The 7,724-nt window shown below is 42.9% G+C and overlaps 1 pseudogene; it reads right to left on the bottom strand.

The window, feature by feature from the left end:
• Positions 1 to 299: 299 nt before the first annotated feature.
• Positions 300 to 819, bottom strand: LOC129075459 (protein tyrosine phosphatase type IVA 1-like; annotated as a pseudogene).
• Positions 820 to 7,724: the final 6,905 nt, after the last annotated feature.

The raw sequence follows: 7,724 nt of genomic DNA, 5'->3' as shown, positions 1-7,724 counted from the left end.
ACATGGGAATAGATTTAAAGACATTAACTCATGATTTCAGGAAAAGTCAATTGGTACAAATGATAAGCACATTTTAAAGCTGAATAAGAATCTTTTGATAAATGTCAAAATAGGATGATTAAAACCCAAACATAGAAGTTGCAATTCTGTGAAGCTCATGGCTTGGTAAAACTGCTTTCAATATTCCTATGGAAGCTTCATTAGATTTATCTACCAAACCAACATGTTGGCTAATATATATGACAAATTAGGCCCTATCTCAAGTTCTACTTCTCAGGCAATGGCATCAGGCACCCTCTTTACTGATTGCAACAGTTGCTCTTATGATTATTGGAATCTTTGAAGTGCAGCCACATTTTAGGATGCTACTTCTCCAAATACAAAAGTTGTTTACTGTTAAAAGCTCCATGCCACTGTAGTCTTACAAACTGTACTACATCTTTGTATTTCATTCCACTTTCAATTAATGCTAAGGCAACAAGCACTGGAGCTCTCCCAAGGCCTGCTACACAATGAACAGCAACACAACAACCAGGTTCTTCATGAAACTGAATATTTATAAGACAACCAGTCATCAACAATCTGGTTGGATGGTGATGCACCATCATCAAAAGGCCAATCAAGAATATGGATGCCTTATTTATACACAAGAATAGTGTCAGAAGTTGCTTCACATAATCTTACTATTGTGGTAACTTCATACTTTTTAAGTTCCTCTATAAATTTGTTTAAGGTCAAAGCAGTTGGATTGTGTGTAACAAGAAATCTCGTGTTCTTGCATGTGACTTCCACAGGAGGTGAGAGGTTCATGTGAGCCATATAAATTTAGTTAAAAAAACACTCAATGGGGTTATGAAAGAATTTAAAAATTGAATACAGAGATTAAAATGTTACCTCTGATAGGAGAGAAGATGGCGGAGGAGTGAATGGGAGTCACGCTGACCTCCTCCCAAGACCAAACTGGAATTGCAACTAAATAGTGGAATAATCAACTGGAAAACAATGGAATGATAGTGGGAGAGGAGCCTTGGTGCCGCAGACAGTAGATTCGACTCTCACACATCCCAATAGGTGAGAAGTGCGCTGGAGGCTCGAGAGGGTGGGCTGGGTGCCCACGGGCACTAGCACCAGAGGGACATTGAAACGGCCAGTTAGCTGTCCCCGAGAAGAACGGGGTCTGAATCATAAACAGGGACCTCTAAACTACAGCAGCTAAAACCAAGAAAATACAGACAAAACGCAACCCCGAAAAGCTTAGGGGCACTCTCTGCCAGAGACAGGCAGCTGGGGATGCAAAGAGACATTTAAAGGGCCAACGCAAAAATTGCAGTGGCAGCCACCCTCCTTGATCTCTGGGTAGAGGCGGCAGCAGGGTGGGCTGGTGCCTGGGAAAAGACTGGTGAGGAAAACTTTGTGAAGAGAACTGACACGGCAGCCGGTGGAGTCCCGGTGATAATGCACCTCCCACTCTGCAGCTACCATCTCGCTCAGGCATAAGGGAATCAATTAACCTGCCTTTTGTGCGCTCCGCACACAGCTTGTAGGCATGTGAGCTCGGGGGCTGAGGGCAGACTGGCTGGGAGAGCCTTGAGGAGAGACAGGAGACGGAGGCGTTGGGGAAAGAACAGGAGGAGGAACCGGGGAGTCCCGACTCCCTCCCCGTTCTGTAGTCTCCATTGTGGGCTGGAAAGGCACGCCCCCAAAGAGGCAGAAGCGGGGCGCGCAGGAACCAGACTGCCCGCGATTGAAACGTAGTCCGCACAGGGGGTAGATCCTTGGCCGAAGGGGTCACAGAACAGCCCAGAGGCCCCTGAGGAGAGACTAAAAACAGAGGCGTTGGGGAAAGAATGGGAGGAGGGAACGGGGAGTCCCGACTCCTTCTCCTTGCCATAGTCTCCATTGCGAGGGAAGAGGCCACACCCCCAAAGAGCCAAAAGCCGAAAAGCACACATAGACACTCCCAAAACACCCAGTGCCAGCACACACACTTGCGACCAGTGACCTGCGAGGGTTGGCTAGTGTGTGTGTGACCTGTGCAGGCCGGTGAAAGCTTGCATCGGCTGGCAAGGCCTCCCACAGATTGGCACCAATACGGCCTGCGAGGGAGTCCACAGACCGGCAAGGGCAGGCGTAAATTGACCCGCTGGCCCACGATTGCGGAGCGGCCCACAAAATTAGTAGAGCTGCCCAGAGTCCCTGGAGGAGAGACCAGAGACAGGATTAACCAGAGAGTCCTGGAGCTGACTTCCTCCCATTTCTGTAGTCGCCATTTGGCGAGGGCAAGCAACGCACCCAAAGCCAAAAGAGGGGAAAACACACAATAGAAGACCCTAAACTGACCAGTGCCAGGGAGCTTGCTTCTAAAGGGGGCCAGATGAGTATGCCAGGTCTTGAATAAGCCCCCTGGTCTGGGGCAAGCACATGCGAGCCCAGGCAGGCGGGGGATCCTGCCGCGCTGGGAACGCGCTCAAGGAGCCCGTGTGAGAGTGCAGAGTGATCCAAAAAAAATAGCCCAGCCCTGACCGAAGGGGTTAGAGAGCTGCGCCAAGCAGGATTCAGACACAGACAGTAGACTCCTGGAAGGCTCAAATAAACGACCCAAGGTCATATAGGGTCAACAACTGACATCATCAGAGGCAGGCCCAGAAAGAAAAGTAAAGGACAAAAATACTTAACAGACTCTCACAAAAATGGGGAGAAAAAGAAGTTCCCCCAAATGAGTGGAAAAAGGGACTCCCCACAGAGACAGCTAAATGAAATAGAGGCAAGGGATCTATCAGATACTGAATTCAAAACAATGGCTCTAAGGGAGCTCAATGAGCTCAGCCAGCTCAAAGACAACTATGAGAAACTGCAGAGAAACTATGAGGATCTTACAGCAAACTATATCAGCCTGGAAAAGGACATAGAAACTATCAAGAAGACACAAGAGGATATGAAGAATACCATTTCTGAATTGAAGAACACAGTAGAAGGAATCCAAAGCAGGTTGGATGAAGCCGAGGGTTGAATGAGTGAGATGGAGGATAAGGTAGAAAGAAGCTCCCAGAAAGAATAAGAAATGGAAAAACGACTCAAAAAGAATGAAGAGACAATTAGGGAAATGCAGGAGAACCTGAAATGCAACGATATCCGTATAATAGGGATACCAGAAGGAGAACAAGAGGATCAAGGGATAGAGAACCTCCTCAAAAAAGTAATGATGGAAAATTTCCCTAATTTGAGGACAGAAAGGATCTCATGTATCCAGGATGCACAGAGGACCCCACTCAAGAGGGACCCAACGAGGTCCACTCCAAGACACATCATCATTAAAATGGCAAATGTCAAAGACAAAGAGAGAATCCTCAAGGCAGCAAAGGAGAAGGAGAAAGTAACATAGAAGGGGGCCCCAATACGCCTAGGAGCTGACTTCTCAACAGAAACACTACAAGCTAGAAGGGAATGGCAACAATTATTACAAGCCATGAAAAGCAAGGGCCTACAGCCAAGGCTGCTCTACCCAGCAAGGCTCTCAAATAAAATAGAAGGGGAAATATGGAGTTTCCCAGACAAGAGACGCCTAAAAGAATACATCCCTTCCAAACCAGCACTCCAAGATACACTAAGGGGACTGGTTTAAGAAGATGAAGGAAAACAATGAAAAGAGGGACACAGGTACAAAGAGAAAAGATGAGTAAGTTTCTATCAGTAATATCTCTCAATGTGAATGGACTAAATGCCCCAATCAAAAGACACAGGGTAGCTGAATGGATAAGAAAACATGACCCACACATATGCTGCCTACAAGAGACCCACCTCAGAGCAAGACACCTACACAGATTGAAAGTAAAGGGATGGAAAAAATATTCCAAGCAAATAGGCAAGAGAAAAAGGCCGGGGTTGCCATACTTGTATCAGACAAAGTAGATTTCAAAACAAAGGCCATGAAAAGAGACCCAGAGGGGCACTTTATAATACTTAAAGGAAGAATCTATCAAGAAGACATCAACATTGTAAACTTATATGCTCTCCATGAGGGAGCCCCCAAGTTTATAAGGAAATTGTTGGATGACTTCAAAAAAGATGTAGACAGCAACACACTGATAGTAGGGGATTACAACACCCCACTGTCAAAAATGGACAGATCTTGCAAACAAAACATTAATAAACATATTGTGGTGCTGAATGACACACTGAATCAAAGAGACTTAACTGACATATATAGAACCTTACATCCCAAAGAAGAAAAATACACATTCTTTTCAAATGCTCATGGCAGTTTTTCAAATATAGACCACATGATAGGACACAAAGCAAACCTCAGCTAATTCAGGAAAATTGAAATAATACCAAACTTTTTCTTGGACCACAGGGGATTGAAACTGGAAATCAACCTCAAAGAGAAACTTCCAAAACTTGCAAACTCATGGAGACTGAACAGTAGACTATTAAACAATGAATGGGTCAATAATGAGATAAGAGAAGAAATCAAAAAAGTTCTGGAAACAAATGAAAATGAACAGACAACAGTCCAAAACCTATGGGACACAGCAAAGGCGGTCCTGAGAGGGAAGTTCACAGCAATACAGGCCTACCTAAAAAAGATAGAAACATTTCACATAAAAGACCTCACACTACAACTTGAAGAACTGGAGAAACAACAACAAATAAATCCCAGAGCAAGTAGAAGGAAGGAAGTAGACAAGATGAGAGCAGAACTGAATGACATCGAGACAAAAAGAACAATTCAGAGGATCAACCAATCCAGAAGCTGGTACTTTGAAAAGGTAAATAAAATTGACAAGCCTTTAAGCAGACTCATCAAGAATAAAAGTGAGAGGACCCAAATTAATAATATCAGAAATGAAAGAGGAGAAATAACAACTTATACACAGAAATACAAATGATCGTCAGAAATTACTATGAACAATTCTATGCCAAGAAATTTGAAAATCTTGATGAAATGGACAAATATCTAGAAAAGTATAATCTTCCAACGCTGAAGGAGGAAGAAACAGAAAGCTTGAACAAACCGATAACAGTTGGGGTAATTGAAGCAGTCATCAAGAAACTCCCAACACTCAAAAGCCCAGGATCGGACGGTTTCACAGGAGAATTTTACAAAACATTTAAGGAAGAGCTAACCCCTGTCCTTCTCAGACTATTCCAAAAAATCCAAGAGGAGGGAAGACTCCCAGACTCTTTCTATGAGGCCAGCATCACCCTGATCCCAAAACCAGATAAAGACCCTACAAGGAAAGAACACTACAGGCCAATTTCGCTGATGAACATAGATGCTAAAATGCTCCACAAAATATTGGCAAACCGCATCCAGCAATACATTCAAACGATTATCCACCACGATCAAGTGAGATTCATCCCAGGCAGGCGGGGATGGTTCAATATATGTCAATCAGTAAACGTGATACATCACATAAATAAAAGACAAATACCATATGATCTCCCCTATAAGCGGAATCTAACCAACAATACAAAGATGCAAGGCAAATAAGACCAGCAACACTGAAAGGAAAGAAATCAACAGAGATAAGAGGGAAGTACAGAGAGGGGGTGGGGAAAGGAAGGGAAGGGGAAAGTCAAGGAACATATAGCAAGGACTCATGGACAAAACCAAAGGGGAAGAGCTGAGGGAGGGAAGGAGGGAGGGGGCAAGGGAAAGTGGTAGGGGGTAAGCAGAGACAAATGTATTTGAAAAAATAAATTAAAATTAAATAAAAAAAAGGAAAAACAAACCACATGATCATCTTGATAGATGCAGAAAAAGCATTCAATAAGGTACAGCACCCATTTATGATCAAAACACTCAGCAAAATGGGAATAAATGGGACACTCCTCAACATAATAAAGGCCATATATGAAAAACCTATAGCCAATATCATACTCAACGGGCAAAAACTGAGAGCTTTCCCGCTAAGATCGAGAACACGACAAGGATGTCCGCTCTCTCTGCTTCTTTTCAACATCATATTGGAAGTCCTAGCCACAGCGGTCAGACAAGAGAAAGAGATAAAAGTCATCCAAATAGGAAAGGAGGAAGTAAAGCTATCATTGTTTGCAGATGACACAATAGTGTACATAGAGAACCCTGTAGACTCTACCAAAAAACTCCTCAACCGAATAAGTGAATTTGTCAAAACAGCAGGATAGAAAGTCAACATTCAGAAATCAAAGGCATTTTTGTACACCAGCAATGCAATAGAAGAAGAAGAAATCAGAAAAAAATATACCGTTCGATATAGCTAGAAGAAAAATAAAGTACCTAGGCATAAATTTAACCAAAGACATAAAAGACCTGTATGCAGAAAACGATACCACATTGAAAAAAGAAATTAAGGAAGACACAAATAAATGGAAGCATATACCGTGCTCATGGATTGGAAGAGTTAATATCATCAAAATGTCCAAACTACCCAAAGCAATTTATAGATTCAACGCAATCCTTATTAACTTACCAATGACATATTTCACAGAAATAGAACAGACATTTCAAAAATTTATATGGAACCATACATGACCCCGAATAGCCGCAGCAATTTTGAGAAAGAAACATAAAGTAGGAGGGATCACAATACTGGACATCAAACTCTACTACAAAGCCACTATATTCAAAACAATCTGGTACTGGCACAAGAACAGACCCTTAGAACAGTGGAACAGAATAGAAAGCCCAGAAATAAGCCCAGGTCTGTATGGGCATCTAATATTTGACAAAGCGGGCAGAAGCATAAAACGGAGCAATAATAGCCACTTCAAGAAATGGTGTTGGGAGAGCTGGATGGCTACATGCCAAAGATTGAAATTGGATCATCAGCTGACACCATACACAAAAATAAACTCAAGATGGATAAAAGCCTTAAATATAAGTCGCAACACCATCAAAGTCCTAGAGGAGAACATTGGCAGGAAACTCTCAGATATCCCATGCAGCAATTTTTTCACTGATAGGTTTCCTAAAGCAAGGGACATAAAGGAAAGAATAAACAAGTGGGACCTCATCAAAATAAGAAGTTCTGCATGGCAAAAGAAAACATCAGCAAAATGATAAGGGAGCCAACCGTATGGGAAAATATATTCGCTAATGATACATCAGATAGAGGTTTGATCTCCAAGATATATAAAGAACTCACTCGACTCCACTCCAAGAAGACAAACGATCCAATCCAAAAATGGGCAAAGGACCTGGGCAGATGCTTTTCCAAGGAGGAGATACAGAGGGCCCAGAGGTATTTGAAAGGATGCTCAGCATCACTAGCCATCAGAGAAATGCAGATCAAAACCACCATGAGGTACCACCTCACACTGGTCAGAATGGCCATCATAAACAGATCCACAAACAACAGGTGCTGGCGAGTCTGTGGAGAAAAGGGAACCCTAGTACACTCTTGGTGGGAATGCAGACTGGTGCAGCCACTGTGGAAAGCAGTGTGGAATGTCCTCAAAAAGCTGAAAATGGAACTGCCTTATGATCCAGGGATTCCCCTGCTGGAACTATAGCCTACGAATTCAATACGCCAATACAAAAGAACGTATGCACCCCAATGTTCATAGCAGCACAATTTACAATAGCCAAGTGTTGGAAGCAATCTAAATGCCCATCAGTAGATGATTGGATCAAAAAGTCATGGTTAATATACATAATGGACTACGACGCAGCCGAAAGAAAAAAAGAACTACTAAACTTCGCGACAGCATGGATTGAACTGGAGAGCATTATGCTAAGC

The sequence above is a fragment of the Pteronotus mesoamericanus genome, unplaced genomic scaffold (assembly GCF_021234165.1).
Source record: "Pteronotus mesoamericanus isolate MK-2021 breed Mesoamerican mustached bat unplaced genomic scaffold, CSHL_Meso_final contig_55, whole genome shotgun sequence".
NCBI lineage: Eukaryota > Metazoa > Chordata > Mammalia > Chiroptera > Mormoopidae > Pteronotus > Pteronotus mesoamericanus.
The sequence above is the reverse complement of the archived record's forward strand: the minus strand, read 5'-3'. Positions and strand labels throughout refer to the sequence as shown.